A 26,607-nucleotide genomic window follows, 5' to 3' on the forward strand; every position below is an offset into this window, starting at 1 on the left:
TTCAAACTGATTTTGGCAATAATGATAAATGATCTTTTTGCATAGGTATCAGCTTCCAGCTGCAGATCTCAAAGTCCTTAGAAAACACTAATGGATTAAGCCTCATCATTCTCCTGTGAGATAGATCTATATTGTTATCCCACTTTTCCACGGAGAACTTAAGCCCATGGCATGACACAGGTAGAAATATAACCTAGATCTCCTCCCAGTCCTGTGTGTTTGCCGGAGAACCATCCCCCCAAATCACGCTAAATGATCTGACTACCCCCTTGGGATTATACTGGAGACCCCTAATAGATTTTCAACTCTTTCATACTGAGGTCACAGGTTTCAATTTAGCTATTTTCACCAAGATTGAACACAGATTTGAACCCTGAGACAGAAAGAGTGGGTGGTTTAAACCTTGGGTTTCTCTCCAAGGGAAAGCCTTTGCTAACTTACAACTGTCTCATGCGCTATGGAATAGGACAGTCAAGGGTGGTCCATTCAGGATAATGAAAAGAAATCTATGGTCATAGCTGGCATTCTTGCTGGCAATTTCAGCAAGAGGGGCTGTGAAGTGTGCACTGGCTAGATGGTCACTTAGCCCGGGTGGAAGCATGTCACCAGGAAAGCCAGGAGAATCTTGTGCTACCGCTGCCAACGCTGTGTCTGTTCTGTACACAAGGAGAGAGTTTCCTTCTCCATTGCTGCCAGTTGGGCACTTTTCACTACAAATTGAGAAGGCGGAAGAGCTTCCATGATTTGATTAGCCTTATCTCACTCATCTCTCAGCCACCTTTTCCCTCTTTTCCCACAGCCTCGAACCGCCTCCCACTCTGTTCATATTCCTCCATTCCTCCTCTTCTTTTGTTTGCCCTCCCTGATTTCCCCCTCCTCTAACATTTCCTCCCTCACACAGATTCCTCTCTTATCCCTTCACCTGTCTCACTTGTATCCTGTCATTTTCCTTTGTATCCAACTTTTTGTCTCTTACCCACTTGATGCTCTCCAGTACGTTCAGAACTGAGCTGGGCCTGAGATGATGCAAACTATACCAGAATCAAATGGCAAAGGCTCTCCATTCTTGGGCACAGAAGATAGTCTGCACTGTAATATTTTGCTGATTCATTTAACTGCTTTGAATATGAAGTGACATAAAATGGGTGTTTCCTTTATTCTTAACAGTTGATTAGACTTTCATACAAGAAGCAAACATCAGTATGTCTCAGGCTGTGGTACAGGCAGAAACCAAGTGCACAGAAGCGCATGTGTGGTTGCTTTACAAATAACCCTGGAAGTGATACAGAAGAGTCAGCATCCCTTCTGGGTCTGGGGAGACCTACAACAATAACTCTTTGAGCACCTTACCACATAATTCTATATAAAGAATGTTTTTACATTGTATTATGTAAAGTATTATTGATAGCTGGCCTACAAAAAATTATTGCGTGTTTTACTGACAGTCTAGTGACATGAACAGTTTTCTGCAAGATGATATTGTTAAATGGAGGAATTGGAGCTTGCTTTTTCTATTGTTCATCTCTTAGATCCTTTCACTGGGTGACCACAGGCACAGGTAAAATGATAAACTAGGCTTCAGTAACCATGACCCCAGCTGGCTGAAATTACGTATCTTTTTGTGATATTGATGAGCCTTCACTTGTTAGGTGTTCCTTCTACATCACTTTCAAGCGGAAATTTAATTTTGTCCCAGCTGACTGCAGCAGACAAAATGCTGATTATAATAAGCAAATAAGTTTCATATTTACAGGGAAAATTAAGCTTCCACCAAATAGCCCTTATTTTTAAATATATGTATAAACACATGTAAGTACAAGGATTGTGATTGTATCCATCGATGATGTGCTAGGAGTGAGCTTTCAGGGTGGTTGCATTAGCCAGCTTCCTTCCCTCCTTAATTAACTTTTATTTGCTCTAAGCAGTGGGCACAATGTGAAGAAAATTACTGAACAAATTTCTTGTTAAATCTAACAAAATTGTGAGTTATATAGCTACAAAACCCACAGAGGATCAAAAATGCAAAAGAGTCGCCCTATATATCCATCATAACAGAAGGAAAAACACTTCCAAAATAACTGTTGTTCATCAAAGATGGGACTGGACTAGATGACCCCTCGAGGTCCTTCCAGTCCTATGATTCTAAGACTGATTTCTAATATTTAAATAACACCATTTCACAATAGCCTCTCATAGGTCCCAATCCAACTCCCATTGACTTTGTTGAGACTTGCACTGGTTGCTTAAAGACATGGATCATCTTAGAGATGTCCTCTAGTCTCTTCAAATGTGGGAGAAGTTTTAGTTCTTCAGTTCCTTTCATTTATGTAGGAAAAAGTTTAACTAAAGACTCAAACCTCTCTCAGGTTGTTCTGGATGGCATAGCTTTTCTCTCTTCATTCCTTCCACCTCTCAGGGAGTCAGAACAACCAGGTTCCCTCTTGGTATGACTTCCATCTCCAAAGTCCACACATTGAGTAAAAGTAAGCAGATGCCTTTCTCTGTGGCTTCCATCTCCAACCTGAACTTGGTGCAGTTACACTCTCTGATTTAAAAATGTCTGGAATGTGGATCCACGTGCTACTCTGGAACAGACCTCTCTTCAGATTCGACAGCACCCAGCTTGAATGCTCTTTGTCAGAAGGATATGGAGGTAGTTTTAAATTGTGTGGCGCCAAGGGAAAGGGAAGCTTGCAGCTGTTTCAAGTCCTTGGGTGAGAAAGTTCAAAAGAATAAAAGAATTATCATCAGTTCTTTCACATGGCTTATTAGTGCAATGGAATGTCAGATTCAGCAAGGAAAGGTTGCTTATCAAGCTGCAGATTTATTAAATGTGTTCCAGATTTACATTGCTTCATTCAAGTTTAACGGAACTGTAATACTTAATACGCCCTACAGCAATTTAATCCTCCCTTTTACAAATCATTGGAAAATATAAAATAGAAAAATATGTCCAGGCTTAACTATATGAAGAAGTGGAACTCTGTGTAAAAACAGGAAAGAAGGAATGCATGGTTAAAGTAGAATAGTAGCATCTTAAGATGTAGCATATTCTGCTGATTTATTAATATATGTACACTCATGAGCAGTCTCAGAAAAGAACTGACAGAAATAATTTATAACAAGTTCCCAGCATCACAGCTAGAAATTGGTATCATGTGGCAAGCATTACATAGTGCACACAAATTCCTCATTAAGAACTATGGCCATTTTAGGTATACCCAAGGGTTTTGCGTATAATACAAAGTAGCTGTGGGTTTGCTCTTTCGAGGAATGGGACAGGTTCTAGTGTAACTCCGACAGACCCCAGTCGTCGTCAGGCAGGATCGAACGAGGGATCTCTGGCGCTTAGGGCATGAGCTTCTACCGTATGAGCTAAAACTTAGCTGAGGCTGTAGGGAGAGAAAGAGAGAGAGAGAATGTGCTCTGCTCTCTCTCTCTCTTCCCCCTTCCGCCTGCCACTAGATGGGACAGAACACCACACCCAGAATGTGTATGGGTTACACTAGCAATGGTCAATACTCCTTGGAGAGAGAGAGGGGAAGTATTGCTGACAAACTTCTGACTGGCAATTGTTACTACAATAAAGAGATTTCAATTATGAACAGGTAAAACATTACAAAATTAATGTTTGGGAGATGAGACAGAGAGAAAGAGAAGCTCATGAAGTGATTACCTGTGATACACTCACATTCCCCAGGGTAAATGCATGTGCAGTTATACAAATATACATATGTTTATTCTGGTATCCTATATAACCACTCAACTGGCATTTTGTGTGCTCAGGATGGGCAGCGGCTTGCCTCAGTTTAAACACGGGATGTCATTCAGATTTTGAGAGGGTTTTTTGGGGGGTGAGGGGACAGTTGTGTAGTAGCTATCCATATCACTGCCTAATATTTTAAGAAAAATTAAGAACAACAGTTTGTTTTCAGATTTTAAAAGGTTTAACCCTCTTACGGCATTATTTCTGACTAACCAGTTAGTTACAGTAGGCAAGTATACTAAGGTGAACTGTACCACATGCTGAAGCTGAGTAGAGGAATAAAGACTGGGTCTATGATCACAAGCCACAGATGTTGAGAAAGTGTGGCACTTAGGCTGATGGCTGAGTTACCGTACTGTCTGAGGACACATACCCTGCTTTGAGCTGTTCATAGGGCAGACTCAGAGAACAGGAGAGTGACTCATGCCCACCTGGGGCCATTCTACCAAACCGATGATAGGTGTCATAAATGTTTGTAATAATAAATAATACAAGAGCAGCAGCTAGCAAAGGCATCCTAATGTGTCCATCAACATGATATTGTGGTGCCAATAATGATAGTAAACTGCCATATCACGACTGGCCGGATAACCTGTAATATTGCAGTTCAACCAATGTGTTCATATTGGTACAGATTCTAACTTAGTGGACAATACCACTTTATACTCGTCATCCGCACATTTCACGGTCCCTTACCAAAATAGGTCAGTGTCACTACCTCCATTTTACAGATGGGGACAATGAGACACAGAGAGATTAAGTGATTTGCCAAAATGCACACACAGGTAGGAACAATGCTGGGATTAGAACCCAGGTCTACTAATCTCGTGCCTTATTCATTGGACTGTTCTACAGATACTAATTTATGCTGATTGACCCTGAGTAATTTTATTATAACAATAATTTTATTGTAGTGAAAGCATCAATGTAACACTTTCTATATTACTTTAATTCAAGTTGTAGGGATGTGTGATGTTTTCGTACTTCCAAATTCAAGAGGCACATGTTAAAAGCTGTGAGAGTGATTGTGCCTCTGTCAGTAGTTAAAAGTAACATTACTTTGGTTTGTTAGTGGAAGGAATTTGTGCTGAAATGAGTTTTTTGAATGTTTATTGGCATTGATATGGGAAATAAAGTTTGACAGTTACTGGATAGAAAAGCAGCTAATGCTGAGTAAAGTCAGTGTCAAGTTCTCTAGCTTCTGAGACAACAATAGTGTTACCCAGACAATTGTACCCTACTGAACAGTTTAGCAGAGATTGACACAATTCAATGAATTTTAGAAATACAGGGATTAGCTCTTGATGTATTGAGAATTGAACTAAGCCAACTTAAAAGGCCCACTGATGAAACAGGCAAATACTTAATGGTGTACAGAATGTGAAGAATTTACCCCCCAAAATTCCTTTCAGTGCCACATTTCAGCAAGGTGTATCCTAAAATGCTTGTCCAAGTAAGCTCTGCTATCCATTTTCCACCAGCCATTAATGGTCCATTCAGAGGGCAGCGGCTGGGGTCCAGAATGGGAGTGGCAAGATGTACGAGGGGAAAGCAGCACTGATTGTGTTAATTGTGGGATGGGCAACCAGCTAAAAGAGAAGGGGAAAAGTTGGGTGGAGGGAGGAACATAGAACATATGGGAAAGATGGGAGAAAAAGCTATTTGATCATGCTCACCTTGAGGTGTTACTAGCTAGTAGGCAGAAGTGGCTGCTACTGTACATCACTGCCTGTGTCATTGTAAAGGTATAATGAGTCTATTCCATTCTAGCATGACATAAGGAAGAAATGGCACAGTTATTCAAGGAGTTTATCTTAATTGCTTTCTGTAGAACATTAACAGTAGGTTCTAAAACCTTTGCTTCTAGTATCTTGCTAAATAGCTAATGATTTTGACCTCAGATGAAGTTGTTGAAGGTTTCCCACACAATATATCAGACAGCTACATATTGAAGAGCGAAGGCCTATTAATGTCAGTGTTTTAACTTTCTCTGAAATGAAGAAACAAAACTGAGTTCACTCTCTTAATTCATCATAGAGCTTTGAAAAACTACTAACAAAAGCCACTTGGGATAACAGGGCATGGCTTCTCTAACTGGTGTCTAACAGCCATGAAGAATAATCTGGGGAAACAAGCTGAGGATAATAAACAAACAGGGTTGTAGGAGTCTGAAACGGGGAATCACATATCTCAGGTGTATTGAGGTGGATAATCTTAATACCTCTTTTTTGTGTGTGTGTCCTTTCCAACAAATCACTAGTAAATCAACTTAGTTTACTTAACATGAGAAGCAGCTTTACTTACATGTATATTGAATATTTTTGTATGTGTATCTGGATGATGCAGCATTAACAGGCAACCAGTATCTCTGCAGTTCATGTAACGGCTTTTTTCATTCTAACAATGTTTAAATGAGAGCAAGTCACTGTACATTTTCCAGCACAGTATTTACAAGATAAGTCTTGTTGTTTGTTGTCTAGCAAAAAAACAAGAAACTAATGAAACTGAGGTTGTGTCTCACAACTATATTTGCATTATTGCTTAAATCATTCCTTGTTTTAGGTTTTATTTGTTTTTTTTTTAAATGGTGATGGGTCTCCTGCATAGAGGTTAGATTTGATCTGAACCCAGTAACTGTTGTGGACTTATTGTATTCCTAAATCTTGTAGGTGAACCTATGAGTCTGAGTCTCACCTGTGTTTGGGATCAAAGTGATCACAGCTGAAGCTAGTTGCTCTTCTGTTCCTATAGGAAAGAGAGTATCTGGGTCTTTCCAGAACCAAAGTACATTTTGCACATGAAGAGTTGTATGAAGTATAGCTATTGTGACCCTTGCCTGATACATTTTTACAAATGGTCAATAGGAAGAATGGGAAGAATATCTTTTTTTTTAAGCTACCACCAGCCATGGGATTGTGAAGCCAGACAGTGTTGTAATCTTCAACAATTGGGCGCATCCATCCATCCATTTAGCAAAGTGTAGCCTGGCTGGAGGCCAGTAGTAGAAGTTTGGGATTTTGATCTATGGGAAGAAGAGGTGTTGTTAACCCTGGCAAAATATTTGTTGTGGTTGTTGACTTTGTGTTAAGTGTTTAATAGTAGTTATTTAACTGTGATATGTAAGAACTATGATGATCATTTAGAATAACAAACCATGATATCATTAACTTCAATACCACAAGCCAGGTAGTCATCACTGAGTTGAACTGCCGTCGCCAAGATTTGGATCTGTTCCACGCAGTAGAGTACTTGTCTGTCTGTGAGTGAGCTCGGTGTCTTGACCTTTTCTCTATTTTAAGCAGGCAGTGGTGTGTCTGTGAAGAGTAAGGTGGGAGAGAGGCTTTTAAGTTTCTTAAATCTTTACAAAATAAGTTTATCTTAATGGCTTTCTATAGAATCCATTTAAATCCGATTGAGAGAAAGCTAGCTAAATTTGCAGTGGCCTGAAAGTCAGTTCCTACACATGGCGTGTGAAATTTCTTGGCAAAGTAAGGCTCTTGGTTATAATATCTTGAAATAACTATTGTCCATATTGAGTCAGCAGCATTCATAAAAATGTTCAAAATATATTTGATGGAGATGTCAAGTGTTGGTGGCTCCAGTCTTAAAATGAAATGTGATTTCTTTCGTGTCCTTTTCTAATTTGAAACTAATTCTAAGGAAAAGATGATTTCCTCTGAATTTGTAAGGAAACAGAAAGATCTCCAACATACACAAGACCCTAAGGGAAGACACTTCTTTTGTTGAGAGATAGTGACTGAAGCCTGGTCTACACTACGCGTTTAAACCGATTTTAGCAGCATTAAACCGATTTAACCCTGCACCCGTCCACACAACGAGGCCCTTTATATCGATATAAAGGGCTCTTTAAACCAGTTTCTGTACTCCTCCCCGACGAGAGGAGTAGCGCTGAAATCAGTATTGCAATGTCAGATTAGGGTTAGAGTGGCCGCAAATCGATGGTATTGGCCTCCGGGCGGTATCCCACAGTGCACCACTGTGACCACTCTGAAAAGCAATCTGAACTCAGATGCACTGGCCAGGTAGACAGGAAAAGCCCCGCAAACTTTTGAATTTCATTTCCTATTTGGCCAGCGTGGAGAGCTCACCAGCACAGGTGACCACGCAGCACTAATCAGCACAGGTAACAATGCAGTCTCCTGAGAATCGAAAAAGAGCTCCAGCATGGACCGCACAGGAAGTACTGGATCTGATCGCTATATGGGGAGAGGATTCCGTGCTAACAGAACTCCATTCCAAAAGACGAAATGAAAAAACATTTGAAAAAATTTCCAAGGCCATGATGGAGAGAGGCCACACCAGGGACTCAGTGCAGTGCAGAGTGAAAGTTAAGGAGCTCAGACAAGCCTACCAGAAAACCAATGAAGCAAACAGAAGGTCCAGGGCAGGGCTGAAAACATGCCACTTCTACGCTGAGCTGCATGCAATTCTAGGGGGGTCCGCCACCAGTTCCCCACCCCTGTCCGTGGATTCCAAGGTTGGGGTGGTAATCTCAGCCATGGCTGAGGATTCTGCGGATGGGGAAGATGAGGAGGAGGAAGAGGAGGACGAGCTTGCAGAGAACACACAATACTCCATTCTCCCCAACAGCCAGGAGCTTTTTCTCACCCAGATGGAATTACCCTCCCAGCCCTCCCAAGCCAGTAGCCCAGACAATGAAGCCATGAAAGTGACCTCTGGTGAGTGTACCTTTGTAAATATAAAACATGGTTTAAAAGCAAGCGTTTTTTAATGATTAATTTGCCCTGAGAGCTTGGGATGCATTCGCAGCCAGTACAGTTATTGGAAAAGTCTGTTAACATGTCTGGGGATGGAGCGGAAATCCTCCAGGGACATCTCCATGAACCTCTCCTGGAGGTACTCCAAATGCCTTTGCAGAAGGTTTCTGGGCAAGGCAGCCTTATTCCGTCCACCATGGTAGGACACTTGACCATGCCATGCATGTAGCAAGTAATCTGGTATCATTGCATAACAAAGCATGGCAGTGTATGGTCCTGGTGTTTGCTGGCATTCAAGCAACATCCGTTCTTTATCTCACTCTGTTCTCCTCAGCAGAGTGATATCATTCATGGCAACCTGGTTGAAATTCAGGAATTTAATTAAGGGGACAGAGATGGCCATTCCTAGTGGCCTGTTTGCCTGTTGCTTAAAAGAAATCTTCCTTGCAGGTAGCCAAGCAGGGGCAGGGAGGGGGTAGGAATGGCACTGAGCTTTTTCGCGTTTGGCTAGCAGGGATCTTCCCTGCTACCAGCCACGTGGTGGGGAGGGGAAGGGGGGTGTTTAGCAGTGATCTTCCATTATACCAGCCACGCGGTGGGGGGAGGGGTAAAGCAGTCATCCCAGAGAATTGGATGGGGGGGTGGTTTCTGCTGCTGCATGTTTACAGGAAAGAAGCAGCACTGAACGGGATTTGCTTGGTATTTGGGAAAGGAGGGCACTGTGTATATGAAGGCTGCAGAAGCCGAAAGACAATGGTTTACCATGGCCGCATGCAAGCTGAATTCTGCTGCCCAGACCTGCGTCTGTAAGATCTCTAACACCAGAGCCGCAGGCACTCAATATTAAGATGCAAAATGCGACCTTGTAGTGAAATCACATGTGCTATGTAAGGTGAATAGTGTTGTTCACCGTAAAAGAGTATAAGCATTGTTCTGTAAAATGTATCTTTTTAAATACTTCTCTCCCTTTTTTACCTCCCTCATGCAGCTGCAAATTTTTCAAGCCTCCCTACTCCATCCCGAAGGCTATCTCAGATAAGGCAGCAGAAAAAAAAGACGCGAGACGAAATGTTCTCGGAAATCACAGAAGTGACCCGCAATGAAAGAGCTCATCTGAATGAGTGGAAGGACGTGGTATCAAATTACAGGAAAGATGCTAGTGAACGTGAGGACAGGAGGAATGCTCGAGATGAGAGGTGGCAGCAGGAAGATCAGAGGTAGAGGCAGGAAGATCAGCGGTGGTGGGATGCAACGCTGGGGCTGCTGTGTGATCAAACTGACATCCTCCAATGTCTGGTGGAGCTTCAGGAACAGCAGCAGGGTCACAGAGTGCTGCTGCAGTCCCTGTGTAACCCCCTCACCCCACACCATATCTTCCTCACCCAGACGTGTAAGAACGCGTGGGGGAAGGCTTCGTGCACCCGCCCACTCCACCTCCATGGACAGCCCAACCAAAAGGCTGTCATTACTTTGAAATTTTTTTAGTGGCCTTTTCCTTCCCTCCTATCCTCCTCCCAAACCACACCTGGGATACCCTATCAGTTCTCTCCCTCTTTTTATAATGAATTAATAAAGAATACATGATTTTTAAACGATAGTGACTTTATTTTCTTAAGCAAGCTGTAATTGAAGGGGAAGGGTGGGTTGCTTACAGGTAATGAGTCAATCAAGGGGAGGGGTTCATCAAGGGAAAACAAACACAGCAGTCAGACTGTACCCTGGCCCATGATGAAACTGGTTTTCAAAGCTTCTCTGATGCGCACTGCTTCGTGGTGTGCTCTTCTAATCGCCCTGGTTTCTGGCTGTGCGTAATCAGCGGCCAGGTGATTTGCCTCAGCCTCTCACCCCGCCATAAAGGTCTCCCCCTTACTCTCACAGAGATTGTGGAGCACACAGCAAGCAGCCAATAACAAAGGGGACATTGGTTTAGCTGAGGTTTGAGCGAGTCAGTAATGTGCGCCAGCGCACCTTTAAACAGCCAAATGCACATTCTACCACCATTCTGCACTTGCTCAGCCTGTAGTTGAACAGCTCCTGACTACTGTCCAGGCTGCCTGTGTACGGCTTCATGAGCCACAGCATCAAGGGGTAGGCTGGGTCCCCCAGGATAACTACAGGCATTTCAACATCCCCAACTGTTATTTTCTGGTCTGGGAAGTAATTCCCTTTCTGCAGCCATTTAAACAGAGTAGTGTTCCTGAAGACACAAGCGTCATGAACCCTTCCCAGCCATCCCACGTGGATGTTGGTGAAACGTTCCTTGTGATCCACCAGTGCTTGCAGCACCACTGAAAAGTACCCCTTGTGATTTACATACTGGGTGCCCTGGTGCTCCGGTGCCAAGATAGGGATATGGGTTCCATCTATCGCCCCCCCTCACAGCTAGGGAATCCCATTGCAGCAAAGCCATCCACTATGACCTGCATGTTTCCCAGAGTCACAACCTTTCGTAGCAGCAGCTTAATGATTGCTTTGGCTACTTGCATCACAGCAGCCCCCAGAATAGATTTTCCCACTCCAAATTGATTCCCGACTAACCAGTAGCTGTCTGGCGTTGCAAGCTTCCAGGGGATTATTGCCACTCGCTTCTCAACTGTGCGGGCTGCTCTCATCTTGGTATTCTGGCACTTCAGGGTAGGGGAAAGCAAGTCAAAAAGTTCCATGAAAGTCCCCTTACGCATGCGAAAGTTTCGCAGCCACTGCGAATCATCCCAAACCTGCAAAACTATGCAGTCCCACCAGTCTGTGCTTGTTTCCCGGGCCCAAAATCAGCATTCAGTAACTAGAACCTGCCCGATTACCAGCAGGATCTCCAAAGCTCCGGGGCCCGCGGTTTGAGAGAATTCTGTGTCCATGTCCTCATCACTCTCGTTGCCATGCTGCCGTAGCTGTTGCCTCCTCGCCTGGTTTTGGAGGTCCTGGTTCAGCATAGACTGCACAAGAATGCGCCACGTGTTTACAACGTCCACGATTGCAGTCTTGATCTGAGCAGGGTCCATGCTTGCTGTGCTATGGCTTTTGCACAGTTCACCCAGGAAAAAAGGCATGAAACGGTTGTCTGCTGCTTTCACAGAGGAAGGGGTGAGGCTGTATCCAGAACCCCCTGTGACAATGTTTTTTGCCTCATCAGGCACTGGGATCTCAACCCAGAATTTCAAGGGGCGGGGGACACTGCAGGAACTATGGGATAGCTACCCATAGTGCAACGCTTTGGAAATCAACGCTAGCCTCGGTACATGGACGCACACCACCGAATTAATGTGCTTAGTGTGGCTGCGTGCACTTGACTTTATACAATCTGTTTTACAAAACCAGTTTATGTAAAATCGGAATAATCCCGTAGTGTAGACATACCCTGAATGTATGCGCCTCCCATCTCTCTGCTCTACTCCCTCAACCTCCCACCTCCCACCCAGCAGTAGCCCGCCTCACTCCAGGATCCTCCAGCTCTTTCCCTACCACTTTTACCATAAACAAGGGGTAAAATCATGACCCCATTGAAATTAATGGAAAACTCCCATTGACTTCAGTGAGGCCAGGATTTCACCCAGAGAGAACGAAGACGTGGTGACATTACTTACACAGAGCCACACAGTGAGCCAGGGGTAGAGCAGAAGATAATAATTCAGGCGTTCTGACCCCATGTGCCCTATTCTAAGCACTACTCACCACATCTTCTCCCAGAGCAAATGACAAAGGTTTGGCAGATTCACAAGCATGAATGTGACTAATGAAGAGGAGGGCTTATATTACTATAAGCAGCTTATATTACTATGCAGGCATGTGAGAGGTAGCTACAGAGGTCAAAAGGTCATGCTTAATTTTAATATGTAGACAAATACATACACCATGCCTCTCAGGTTTCAGGGTAAGAACATAAGAATGGCCATGCTAGGACTAGTTGTTGGTCTGCCCCCTAATTGACTTCCCTGCTAGGCAGGGATGAAAGTAATTTAAAGGACTTACTGGTACTCCGGAGTCCTGAGCAGGGGCATAGCCTCAACCGGAAGAGGCGGAGCCTTTCAAAATTTAAAGGCCCTGTGGCTCCGGCTATGGTTGGGAGCCCCAGGGCCTTTAAATCACCCCAGAGCTACCAGCTGCAGAGGCGGCTGGGAGCTCCAGGGCTCAGGGGTGAATTAAAGGGCCCAGGGCTCCCTGTAGTTGCAGGAGCACCAGGCCCTTCAAATCCCCATCCGAGCCCAGCTGCCGGAACTCCAGCAGGGATTTAAAGGGCCCGAGACTCCCCGCAGTGGCGGGAGCCCTGGGCCCTTTAAATCACCAACACAGAAGCCAATCCAGTCCGGTACGGCATACTGGCTCTTGCCGGTATGCCGTGCCTGACCGTACCAGCTTACTTTTACCTCTGCTGCTAGGCAATGAGTGAGCTCAGCTGCACTTCCTTGAAACTGACAGAGTGGCCGGATCCCCTGACTGGTTGCTTGTTTAGCAGCCCAGTTATAAGCCTGGCCCTCAGAGTAGATCAATGGCTGCTCCCCATGTATCACACCTGCAGCTGTGCCTGGCATTGTTCCAGTTCCTGCTCCAGCCCCTGCTCCCTTCTGGCTTGGATCCTTGGCTTTGCCTCTGGTTTGTGACTCTGATTGATCCTCCAATTCTGGCATTTGGCTTCTGTCTCTCCAGTATTGATCCCTGGCTCCAACTCTGGCTTATGACTCTTGTTTACTCTATGCCTTTGGCATTAGGCTTCTGTCCCTCCTATACTGCTCCTTGGCTCATTTTCTGGACTCTGCCCACTCTGGACCCAGCTCTAACTGGTAGGCTGAACTCTCATTTCTTCCACTCTAAACCTGACTGCCCATAACACCTTTGGCTGCAGTCTGTCTGGTAAGTCGGTTCTTTATTATAGTTTCAATTTATTTGTCCGGTACTCAAGTTAGGCTTACTGGCCTGTAATCGCAAAGATTGCGTGTGGTGCCTTTTTTAAAAATTGGCCTTATATTGGCTATCCTCCAGTCATCTGGAACAGAGGCTGATTTAAGTGGTAGGTTACATACCACACTTAGCAGCTCTACAATTTCATATCTGAATTCCTTCAGAACTCTTGGGTGAATACCATGTGGTTCTGGTGACTCATTACTGTTTAATTTATCAGTCTGTTCCAAAACCACCTCTACTGACACCTCAATCTGGGACAGTTCCTCAGATTGGCTCAGGAATGGGAAATCCCTTACATCCTTTGCGGCAAAGACCAGTGCAAAGGATTCATTTGGCTTCTCCACAATGACCTTGTTGTCTCTGAGTGCTTCTTTAGTACCTTGATCATCTCAGGGCCCCACAGATTGTTTAGCAGGCTTCCTGCTTCCGATGTTCTTTAAAAAAATGTTGCTGTTAATCTTTGTGTCTTTTACTTGTTCAAATTTTTTTCGCCTACCTTATACTTTTACACTTGACATGCCAGAGTTTGTGCTCCTTTTTATTTTCCTCAGTAGGATTTGACTTCCAATTTTTAAAGTATTTATTTTTGCCTCTAGCCATCTCTCTTATTCTGTTTATCCATGGGGGCATTTTTTTTTGTTTGTTTGGGGTGTACATTTAGTTTGAGTCTATGCTATTGTGTTTTAAAATAATTTCCATGCAGCTTGCAGGCTTCACTGTTGTGACTAGCTTCCTCATTTTTGTGTGGTTCCCCTTTTTGAAGTTAAATGCTACTGTGGGGGGTTTCTTTGGTATTTCCCCCTACAAGGATGATAAATGTAATTATTTTATGGTTGCTATTACCTAGCAGTTCAGCTATATTCACCTCTTGGACCAGATCCTGTGTGCCACTTAGGACAAAAAAAGAATTCCTTCTCCCCTTATGGGTTCCAGGACTAGCTGCTCCAAGAAGCAGTCATTAATGGTGTCTAGAAATGTTATGTTGACATCCTGTCCTAAGGTGACACTTACCCAGTCAATATGGGGATAATTGAAATCCCCCATTATTATTGGGTTTTCTGTTTTTTGTAGCCTCTCTAATCTCCTTGAGCATTTCATAGTCACCATCACCATGCTGGTCAGGTGGTAGGTAGTATGTTCCTACTGCTATACTCCTATTGTTCAAACATGGAATTTCTATCCCTAGAGATTCTGTGGTACAGTTTGATTCATTTAAGATTTTTACTATATTTGACTCTTTCACATATGGTATGACTCACCCACCAGCACAACTATTCTGTCATTCCTATGTATTTTGTATCCTGGTATTACTATGGCCTACAGATTATCATCATTCCACCAAGTTTCTGTGATGCCTATTATATCAATATCCTCATTTAATTCCAGGCACTCAAATTCACCCCCCTTAGTATTTAGTCTTACAGCCTTTGTATACAAGCACTTACAAAATTTATCTGTATTTAGTTGTCTGCCTTCATGTGATGTCATTGAATGGGACTCTTTTTTTGTTTGACTGCTTCTCTTCAGTTCCTGTCTGTACTCTACCAACCTCTATCCTCTCCTCTTTACTAGGATATAGAGAATCCTGTTTAATAAATCCTCTCCTAAGGTATGTCTCTGTCCAAGCTGTGTGCTCCTCCACACCTGTTGGCTTTTCCCCATCCCTTAGTTTAAAAACTTCTCTATAACCTTTTACATGGCAGCAATCTGGTTCTGTTTCAGTTTAGGTGGAGCTGATCCTTCCTGTCTAGGAGCCCCTCTTTCCCAAAAGGTTTCCCAGTTCCTAATAAGCCTTAATCCCTTCTCCTAACACCCTCGCCTCATCCACGCATTGAGGCCCTGCATGTGGAACTGGAAGCATTTCAGAGAATACAACCATAGAGTTTTGCTTCATCTTACAAACAAAAAAACTGGGTTGGAGCACTCCTTTTGTCTTTGAGAAGAAAGACACCTCAAAGGAGCATGGCCGTCTGCCAGTGGACAAGGCGAGCACTCAGCAGCTATGTTTGTGTGTGCTGTCTGCAGCACAGAACAGCCAAACGTATGTGCTGCCCCTTTACAAAGGAGAAGAAACATGTGCTCTGTCATGTGGTGCAACTGTTCTTACCAGCCATCTTTCCCTGAACCAGCAGGAGGGCTTTGTTACGTAACTATTGGCTGACACTACTCCACTCCACCCCCTGCCCTCCCAGAGCAGCTCCTACTAGTAAGGGTAGGCCTTAACTCAAAGCATTCTAAGATTTTCATTTCTATTCATATATCTTCTCCCTCTGGGCTTTCCGTTTCTTTCTTCTCTTCTCTCTCTCAGCATATGCAGCTTGTAAGCAAGAGAAACAAGAAGAAAGTTCAGGCTCTTTCCAGATTGTCTCATCTGGGACATTCTGAACAGGCGGCGACCCTAAATTGCACCTCAGTTAAGGCCAACCTTAGCACCTCATGAAGCCCCAGTGAAAGTAAATTCCAGAGCACTGGCCCACATGGGGTAAGAGATGGGAGGGGTTTTAAGATTTTGACAGGAATTTGCACTAACAAAAAGAAAGCTTTAGGATTACATTTCAAAGAAAATATTGCCAGTCTGGACACATCCTCTGTTCGCTGTCACAGTGGAAGTAAGAGATCAGTGGGGCTAGGGGGGAAAGGCTTCCCCCATACACAACAGAGGAATGCTAAGTCTGCTATGTCTGAAAAATCTTGTCAAATAATTAATAATTTGCCCATGTACTGTAAGCGTTCTAAAGTCTGGCACCACTTATAAAATAAACACCCACAAAAATGCAATGTGCTGTAAAAATGGCAGAAGGGAGCATGTGATGCAAACTTCTCTGAAAAAATACCCTCCCTCCTTACATTTTTATTGATAAGATGTCTGAGAATCTACAGCTGGAATAGGGCTTTAAGTGGCATGATCAAACACTGACATTCATCCTCTTGTGCTTCTAAGGTCATCCTGGAATTGGAAGGCAAAAGCCAAATTCCCATGATCAGCTAAATAAAGCCATGGAGCATATGGTATCCTCGAATAAAATCACCAGTTCTTTCACTCCTGTTTTTAAGTGCAGCCCACTCATGCATTTCACATACCTGTTGAGCAATCACCCTGGGCTGAGGTTAGACAGTTTGTAGCATAGCTGCTAGTTTACAGACCAAGCTCTACGATTAGAGAAACTTGAGACATAAAACAGGACTCTGTCCTGAGGCATGAAAGATAGATGAAGAGGGTAACTCAAGACATTATACAATCTACCTTCTGTTACAATACAAATAGTTTTCTTAGGGTATTACTGGGAGGTCTTAGCATGACCAAGCAGATGAACTCTCAGTACTGTGTGTTCAAACACAGCCTCAGGACGTCTTAAGGAATGTACTGAGTTTTTAATTAATGCAGTAGAAACTTTCAGCTATGAGGCAGAATATTTGGTGTAGATGCAGATTACCGATAATGGCTCAAGAGTGAACAGTAAAATGTTCTGATATCTACTCCACAACTTTATTACACACCATCGATTTCAACGGGAAATTCTTGATATGGAGATACATGGCAGGATATGCCCCGATGGACTCCAGTGTTTAAAATATATGTTGTTGCTGGCTATTTGGGGGCAGGAGAATAAGCATAGGGCAAGTGTTTTGGGAGGTTGTTTGTATTCTGAGATTCAAATATAATTAAACTTTACCTGAGACTAGCATTTTAAAGTGAAAACTGATATTAAATCAGTGTGTGTGTGTGTGTGTGTCCATGTCCCATATTGTTTAGAAATTCTCTAGTGGAGATTTTCTGTACCTGCAAGTTTGTAACAGACTCACGCTTGAGGCTCTGGTAGCAGAAGGAGATTTGGAAAGGGGAGGAAAAGATCTAGTTGAAAGGTGTCCTTCTGCAAGCTGCTGAGTATTTCCTGAGAATTTCTATTGACTTTAATGGGAATTGAAGATGTTCAGAAATGGGTCCCTAAGTGTCTTCATCTTTTCTTTGATACAAGTTGATTTCTGGGAATATTCCAACCAATTACACAGTATCCAAAGAAAAAGATTAGCTAGTTTGTAGCATAGAGTCCTGTGGCACCTTATAAACTAACATGTTTTGGAGCATGAGCTTTCGTGGGTGTATACCCACTTCGTCGGATGCACATAGTGGAAATTTCCAGGGGCAGGTGTATGTATATGCAAGCAAGAAGCAGGCTGGTGTAAAGCAGGCTGCTTGCTTGCATATATATACACCTGCCTCTGGAAATTTCCACTACATGCATCTGACGGAGTGGGTATTCACCCACGAAAGCTCATGCTCCAAAACGTCTGTTAGTCTATAAGGTGCCACAGGACTCTTTGCTGCTTTTACAGATCCAGACTAACACGGCTACCACTCTGATACTAGTTTGTAGCTCAGTCAAGGTATGGATTTTCCTGGACCTGCTCCTTTCCTTGCCCCAGGACATTTTTTAAACTGAACCCATAAAGCATTTTGGCTTATGAACATTAAGTGGCACAGCAGTGATACTGTTGAACTATGTGTATGTGTATTTCTACAAAATATCTATATTTATATAGAAAATAAAAATAATCCAGACAGCACATGCAGATGTTTGACTGCCATTTCCACTAAGCAGCTAAAGTACTTGTTTGAAGTTCCCTAGGACCATTCTATCCTTCAGCTGAAAGAACTTGGGGGCTGAGTCTCATCCTGACCTGTATGACACCAACAGAGCTCCATTGAATTCCATAGGATTATTCCTGATTTACACTGGGGTAAGTGAAATCAGAATCAGGGCCATATTTTCTAATTCTAAACCTGGACAAGAAGCAAATGGTAGCAGATAAACTAAAATACATCATTTAAATCAAAGTCTACCGTATGGATCAGCTAGGTCCATGGTTCTTCCTTGGGGAATTTGGGCTGTTGCATGGGTTCTGGGAGTGAAAAGCAAACTGAAAACAGACCCAGCTGTCTCCCATTGGCAACAGCAGATTCAGATAACAACATTAAATGTGCTTTCCCACCCCCCAAGAGCTGTTGCTGAACTTTTGTCTTGGTGTAACAGAAACAGTAGATCACTTCAAATGAGGTGTACTTGAACCGGTGGCTAAATGAATAACTTTTACAAGTGGCAGATGGCTGCAGGTTGTTCCAAGGCATTGATTTCAGCAGTGGTGCTGGCAAACATTACCACCCATGCACCACACTTACAGTCCAGAGCGGTATCCTGTGTTACTTAACTCGAATAGTGGGCTCCCTAGGCAGAACACGTTCTTTAGCTTAGTTCCCTCTTGCCTGTCAGCCTGTTTTGACTGTGTGCCAAACCTTTCTGATCTTATCTATAGCTATCTGCCTTCTTTGGGAAGGTTTAGAGATCTGCTATTCCTTAACATGAAAGGGAATGCATTAATCTGATTGGCACCCTGGATAACATTTACTATTTGCTGATTTCACACTGAGCCAGGCTACTTTAAAAAAAGAAAAAAAAGGAAAAAAAGATGCTGTAAGAAAGTTCAAGCATGTGTACAAAAAGGGTTCCCTTTGGCAGCTCTTAGCATGTGAACTCCGTGACCCAGGCTGCTAATGTGAAGTTCTAAAAGAGCAATAAATTAGAACCAGTCCAGGGTTATTGGGACAGGGTCCTGCTACTCCTCTGAGCATTTCCATTCCAAGTCATTGATAACGGCCTTTCACTGTGTAGCCATTCAGAAAACATGAGGCCAAATTCTTGACTGGCACAATGGAGTTACACCAGCAGAGAATTTGGCTTATAGTGCAGAGATGCCAGTTCCACTGAGTCTCCTGGTCTGTAAATTAGCATTGATTCTACACAAGGATTGATCAGGTGACATGGGAGGAGGGCTCATTATTAGCACAAATGGGTTTATTTAGTAGCACTGACAGCATGCTTTGGGGTGTGCAAATCCCAATAAAGACATGTGGCCAAATTCACAGGTGAGTCTAAGGCTACCTCTATGCTATGAGGTAGGGATGTGACTCCCAACTTGCATCCGTGTTAGCTCTCATCAAGGTAGCATGCTAAAAATAGCGCAGCTAGGGTAGCATGAGCAGTGGCGAGTGACACTAAGCTAGCCATGCTACACACCCACTGCACCACTAGCCCATGCAGCCACTGCCCCTCCTGCCCACTATTTTCAGCATGCTTGCTCTATGGGAGTATGTCTGTGTAAGCTGGGAATCACAGAGTAGCCATATTCTGAGAAATTCAGTGAGAGGCTAAATTCATGTAACTTATACTTTCTCCCAGTCCCTGTCCCTGTCCCCACCCCTCCACAGGAATTTTGTGTGTTAAATAGACAGACTCCATTGGGTCCTGCCTGCACTGGGGACACTTTCTAAAAAATTCCTCCAGTTGCGGACACCAGTTCAGTTCCATCTACATGTTTTCCCAACATAGATAACATGGCCTAAAAGCCTTTTAAGATATATCTACCCTGCAATTAAACACCCATGGCTGGCCTGTGCCAATTCACTCAGGCTTAGGGGCTGTTTAACTGTGGTGTAGACTTTTGAGCTCTAGGACCCTGTGAGATGGGAGAGTTCTAGAACTCGGGCTGCAGCCCAAGCCCAGAAGTTAAACATCCTCTTAGCCCCAGCCCTGAGAGCTTGAGTCAGCTGGCACGGACCAGCCATGGGTGTTTAATTGTACTCTCAGATGCTGTCTACACTACAGTGGACACAGTGCTAGCAACATCCCTGCTTAAGACCCTGATTCTTCAGAGATCTGCCTGTGCAAGCCTTTCTGCGCTTACAGGGTCCCCTTGATTTCCAGTTGGATGTTACATAGGAGGATCACTGTGCAGGATTAAAATCGATAGCAGCGTGTTTGCCCTGTTTCAGTCACAGTGTGGACAGCACTTGTCTAGCTAAGGTCTATGAAGATTGCTCACAGCACCTCTGTGACATGGATCAGTGCTATTATCCCCATTTGACAGGAGGAGGACTGAGGCACTGCTAGACTAGGGCTAGATTCACAAAGAAAATTAGGCACCTAGGAAATCACTGGGATTCATAGAGCCTGAGTTAGGCATCTAGACTCCCTATACAGCAAATGCGGGGAGAGAGCTGCCTCGGAATCAGACTCTGAAAAGCCAGCATGCTAGAAGGTAGGCAGTGGGAGATACCAAGAAGAGGGGTGTGTGCTAAACCCTGCTCCTCTCCCAAGCATAGACACCCAAGTCTAGGCTGCAGGGGAAGTGTCTTCCTCTATTTGAGCATCTCAGCTGCAAACCCTCTCTTGGCATTAGGCGCCTATGCTGTTTTAGCAAGAGGATGCGGGGGGAACTTCCCTATGAACTTTTAGCCCAGTGGTTAGGCTACTCACCTGGGATGTGAGAGTTCAAGTCCATCTTCCACCAGCTGGTGCTCTAACCATTGGGTTACAGAGTCACTGGGCCAGAGAGAGGAGACTATGAGAGAGACTATGTAGCCTAGTGGTAAGAGCACTCATGAGTGGTGACACAGCCCAGTTCAAATCCCTTCTTTGTCTGGAGTGGAAGGAGAACTTGAACTGGGGAGTCTCCCATATCCCCAAGTGAGTTCTCCAACCACTGGGCTCAATGTTGTGAGGGAGCTCCTCCCGCCCAGCAAATTGTGTAAGCTCACCTCTAGGGGCCCAATCCAGTAGGCAACGTCTGAGCACATTTACCAGACTAGCCCCTGTGGGTGAGTTAGGCTGAGGAACACTTACTTTCCCCTGGTTCAGGCATTGTTCTGGGGCTCAGGCATCTCATGCTCAGAAGCAGAAATTTACATACTTAGGGAACTTTGACTACAAAATTTAGTCACCAAGCAAGTTTAGATGCCTACAGCATTCATCGACCACTGGGGGGGGGGGCGCTATGTGAATCCCTGTGGGATCTGATTCTGAGATTTTGGTGCCTAAAGTGGCTGCTAGGTGCCTAAATCCTTATGTGAATCTAGTCGTAAGTGACCTGCCCAAGACTCTGGCAGCCCTCCCACAGAGGGCTTCGCAGGAGAGGAGATCAATTTAAATCATGCTGGACAACCTAATATTTAAATAAAATAATATATGAGGAAGGCTTTGTTGCCAGCATTTCAATGGTCAGCAGCACATGACACGTTGACTACTGAAATTGGGAGGGAGGTGCAAAATCCAGTTGCAAAAACTGAGCCATTTGAAATGTTAGACTTAACTAACTTTTTGCCTTTGTGTTTTGTGTTCAAACTTAAGCTCTTACACGTTTAGTCAAGTGCAAAGTATCCCTTGTATCTGAAACTGCTCCCTCTGTAATTAGAGATGGCCTTGGATCCAAGCATCCTCAGATTGGGAAAAATATGACACAGAATCTGAATTTCATAACTGGCCTTGGCTAACTCTTAATGATATCCTGCTTTCTCATGACATTTAGATCTGGATTCAAATCTGAGCCCCACCTGCTCTTTGCAAAACTTCAGTGCAGGTTCCACATTTTGCAGCTTGGGTCCATCTCTTTCAAGGGCACAGGGGCCTTGATACCACACTGATGGTATCAAGCCAGGAATGTGGTTGCTTGCTTCCATTGAAACGGAGCTTGGTCCATAACAATAGCTGATGGGAGGTCAGTATGTACGTCTTTAATTATTGGAAAACTGTATCTGAATGGCCTAGAATGTTAACGTGTTCAGACACCCCTTCTCCTTTAATTGTTTAAAGTGCTTCCCGCTGCTGGGGTGCTGACCTCCCTACACTGCTTATTAGATCAAATATCAAGTAGGAATGTTAAACTCTGAAAAGACAACAGTAGTATGGTATCAAGTATCAGGGGGTAGCCGTGTTAGTCTGTATCCACAAAAACAACAAGGAGCCCGGTGGCACCTTAAAGACTAACAGATTTATTTGGGCATAAGCTTTCATAGGTAAAAAGCCCACTTCTTCAGATGCATGGAGTGAAAGTTACAGATACAGGCAGAAGGGAGCACCTCACAAGTGGAGAACCACTGTTGACAGGGCCAGTTCGATCAGAGTGGATGTAGTCCACCTCCAGTAATAGATGAGGAATTGTCAATTCCAGGAGAGGCAAAGCTGTTTTTGTAATGAGCCAGCTACTCCCAGTCTCTAATCAAACCCAAATTAATGGTGTTAAATTTGCAAATGAATTTTAGTTCTGCAGTTTCTCTTTGAAGTCTGTTTCTGAAGTTTTTTTATTCAAGGATGGCTACTTTTAAATCTCTTATAGAATGTCCAGGGAGATTGAAGTGTTCTCCTACTGGCTTTTATATGCTACCATTCCTGATGTCCGATTTGTGTCCATTTATTCTTTTACGTAGGGAAAAGTAAACTCCCTTCTCTCTCAGAACAATGGGCACCTTTCCAGCCAGGACAATGGTAGATTCTTATTCTCATGCTCCTTCCCCTGCCCATCTCAATCAAGTGAATTCACTTAAAAAAAAAAAAAAAGTCCTAAACTGTGTGGAAGTCTGAGCAATGTAGTGGGTTGGCAAATTCACACTAATTCCCATTGTGCTGAGTGCAATTCACGTTACTTTCCTTTGTTCTGTGTTGTGGGGGAGAGGGAAGGGAGTGGTTGTTTGGGACCAGGGGGTTGTAATCATTCTTCTTCTTGTCTAAGACAGAAGTTCTGCAATGCTGTCCTTGCTTCTGCTTTCATTAGAGATATTTTCATCAGTGAAAAGAGCTTTTCCTGATGCTGAAAGTCAAAGTTGGGCACAAGTTACAAAAATTTGCCTCTGGATTTCGAGCCCTTCAGTATATAGAAGGTTTACATCCAAGACTTTGGACTCTGAAGCTCCACTAATTCAGGGACGTCCAGATGCAGAGTTCTGGTTTGGATCTGTCTCTCTACTAATAACGGAAGTGTGACATCTGCTAAGGTGAAAGACTGCTTTCTTCTCCTAATGAAGTCCTGCCTTTTCATAGCAGTAACTCAGAACAATGAGAAGGTAACTACGACACAGTTCTCACTCCTTGCAAAGCTACACAAACCATTATTTTTCACCTGTTTCAGTCCAGGTGGATGTTTCTATAGGTAGATTCTTACTGTTCAGAAATTGGAGAAAGAGCTAAGTGTAGCCTTGAGAATTGCAGGTACATTTAGAATAAAATATTTGAAATTTGTTCCCCCTTTCCTTTACCTGTCCAAACGTGAGTTCAGAGTTTGTCTCTTTATATTTGTCCATTACAAGGGATGTTGTCAATGCAGTGAGGTCTAGAAATTGATTTATCTTAAAGATGACATTGTGAAATAGGGTTTGGATTATTGTAGCTCCGCAGGATAAAATACATGCATAAGTTTGGAACGCAGTGATGGGAAAGGGTTGGGTGGAGCCAAAATTAAATGTGCTGCTGCCACTATTATGTGGTTTTAATTACAAAAGAAAATAACACCATTTAGGAACACCATTTAAAGGAGGTCTAGGTCCAAATTTTGTGGCTTGAGCCTACCTTTAATTTTCAGCATTATGAAAAGCTCTTTTCTCCTGACATTGTGGAAAGATCCACCACTTCATCAGAGCACAAAAGAGCCTCCAATTTCCCCTTCAGCTAAGATGAGCAGTCTTTGAATCCCATTGAAATCAGTCCTGGGTCATCTGCAGTTGATCTACTCTGTTGAGAAACGTGAGAGGTTTCTTCCTCCCAGAAATATGCATTCTCTCCTAACCAACCTTGCACTGCTCCTCCCCCTTGGAATTATTGGCTGAAATGTTTTGTGCTTTCTCGACAGGATTAACCTGAACAACTCTAACCACAGATCCCAGAATAACACTATGAACCAGCAGATATTTGTCAACTGCCCAAAGCTATTAGCTCAGAATCTGAAAATAATATCACAAGTCCAATAGGTTTTCTTGGACATATCTTCAAGGTTAAGTAAAAAATTTTCTTCCTAGTATTGTTAAAGTTCTCTCTCCTTTTCCGGGACAGGATTAGATGTCTACTCTTTTCCAGTGGGAATCAATGGGCCTGATTCATGATTTCCTTGCCCCTTGTCAACATTTATACCTCTGCTGAGCAAGTTCAACAAGTTACCAAATCAGAATGGTAGCATATGACATTAAGTACAGGTGTAAATGAAAAAGTTTGACATGTCCAAACTGTCTTCATTCCATACAACTTGCCTCAGAAAAATCCTCCATATCTTTTGGTCCAGAACAATCTCAAACCAAGATCTGTTGACACAGTGCACCCAAGAGGATATGAGCACCATCATTGCCAGCAAGCGTTGAAGATGGATTAGCCATGTGCTTTGGGTGGAAACTGATTCCATCACCAGAGCAGCAATAGGATGGACACCTGAAGGCAAGTGAAAACGAGGCTGTCTGAAAACAATGTGGCAAAGAGCTGTGAAAGCCAAGCTGAAAAACTTGGGACACAGCTCGGGAACCGTTGAAATACTTGCCAGAAACAGACAGGAGTGGAGGAGCTTCATCACTGCCCTAAATGCCAGAGGCGTAATAGGAACATGATGACGATGATGACAGATGTAAATGATGATTTTTAACAGAGGGTGATTAACTGTTGGAACAAACAACCAAGGAAAATACTGTAGTGGATTCTCCATTTCTCAATGTCTTCAAATCAAGACAGGTTGCCTTTCCAGAAGGTATGCTATAGTAAAACACAAGTTTTGGGGCTCAGTGCAGGGATAACTGGTTAACATTTTTGGCCTGTATTATACAGGAGGTCAGACTAGATGATCTAATAATGACTTTAAATATCTCTGGCCTTAAAAATCTATGACAATGTACAGGAAGATGCAGTTCCTGACCCAAAGAATTTACAATCTAATTTAAAACAAGCAAGATACAAAGAGTTGAGGGAGAGGGACATAATCAAATAAATACCATTTTATTCTACACATATACATTTGGATATTTTTTATTGTTACAGATAAGGGTCAATTAATCTTATCTTCTGTCAACCCACCCTTTATTAATTGGCTACTTTTTTTATAGGTATTACAACAGAGGTGGACCTGCAGAGGGATTTGAAGGCACAAAAATCATAATGACTTCAAGTGATAAAAAAGGAGTGGGAGCAAATAATGTGACAGATGTAAACCTCAGTTTCTAATATAGAAAAGTCTTTAATAATTTAAAAAATGCAAGGAATAAATATGCCCAGAAAATATACTATCAGCATTGTCCCTAAACAGATTATTTTGCTAATAGAAGTGCAGAAATATATACTGTTCTCTGTCTTCTTCACATTGCGCAGTGTCTTTCTTTCTGATTGTTAGGTTGAGGTTAATATTAGCTGGTTACTGGCAGGGTGGAGATGTGTCAACATGGGAAACGACTAGCCCCGTCCTGTTTGCTAAGAGAGTTCGGGTAAGATCTCTGGGAGTTGGCTGCCTCCAGGCACTGAGCAGGTCCAGTATCTGTATGCTTCTCCATAACATTGGCATGCTTTTTCTTTCAGTGCCTATCTCTGCAGGTGATCATTTATACCCAGTTTGAGGGGGCTGACCAGAACATAACTGCAAGCAAAGTTGTGTGTGTGCGTGCATGTGCAGTGACTTTTCTTTTCCTGATGCATAGGCCGAAATTCTGCCAACACCTCTGCAGATGTAGAAGGCCCTGAACACTATGAAATTGCTGTAGTTTCACCATGCCTGGGAACAAGTCATGGAGAGGCTTGGAGAGGAACTTCACATCTCATGAGCATTGATAGTGGTGGTTTGCTCTGGCTTTGTCTTCACTGCAGAAGTTGTGGTTTTTTACATCCAGATAGCAAGGTGGTGTTAGTAATGCAGGTTAAGATCACTCTTATCTTTACATACTCTTATCTTCATAATGTCATTTGCATTTATTCTGCTCCTATAAAAACAAATAAGGCAAAGTCACCTGAAAACCGCACCCTTGTGGTAACTGGTTTGATTTGAAAGTCCTTTTGTAGCAGGGGTGGGCAAACTACAGCCTGTGAGCCACATCCAGCCCACAGGACCATTCTCCCCAGCCCTTGAGCTCCTGGCCTGGGAGGCTAGCCCCAGGCCCCTCCCCCACAGCCTCAGCTCACTGCACCACCAGCCCCAATGCTGGGCAGCAGGGCTGCAGAGCCCTGCCTGACTTGGTGCTCTGTGATGCATGGTGTGTGGCAGGCTCCAGCTGGGTGGCACGGCTGCCTGTCCTGGTGCAGCTGCACCACTAGCCACTAGTGCTCCAGGCAGCATGATAAGGGAGCAGAGTGTGGGGCAGGGGGTTGGATAAAGGGCAGGGGAGTTCGGAGGCTGGTCAGAGGCCAGGGATGTAGATAG

Source organism: Gopherus evgoodei, chromosome 3 (genome assembly GCF_007399415.2).
Source record: "Gopherus evgoodei ecotype Sinaloan lineage chromosome 3, rGopEvg1_v1.p, whole genome shotgun sequence".
Classification (NCBI taxonomy): domain Eukaryota; kingdom Metazoa; phylum Chordata; order Testudines; family Testudinidae; genus Gopherus; species Gopherus evgoodei.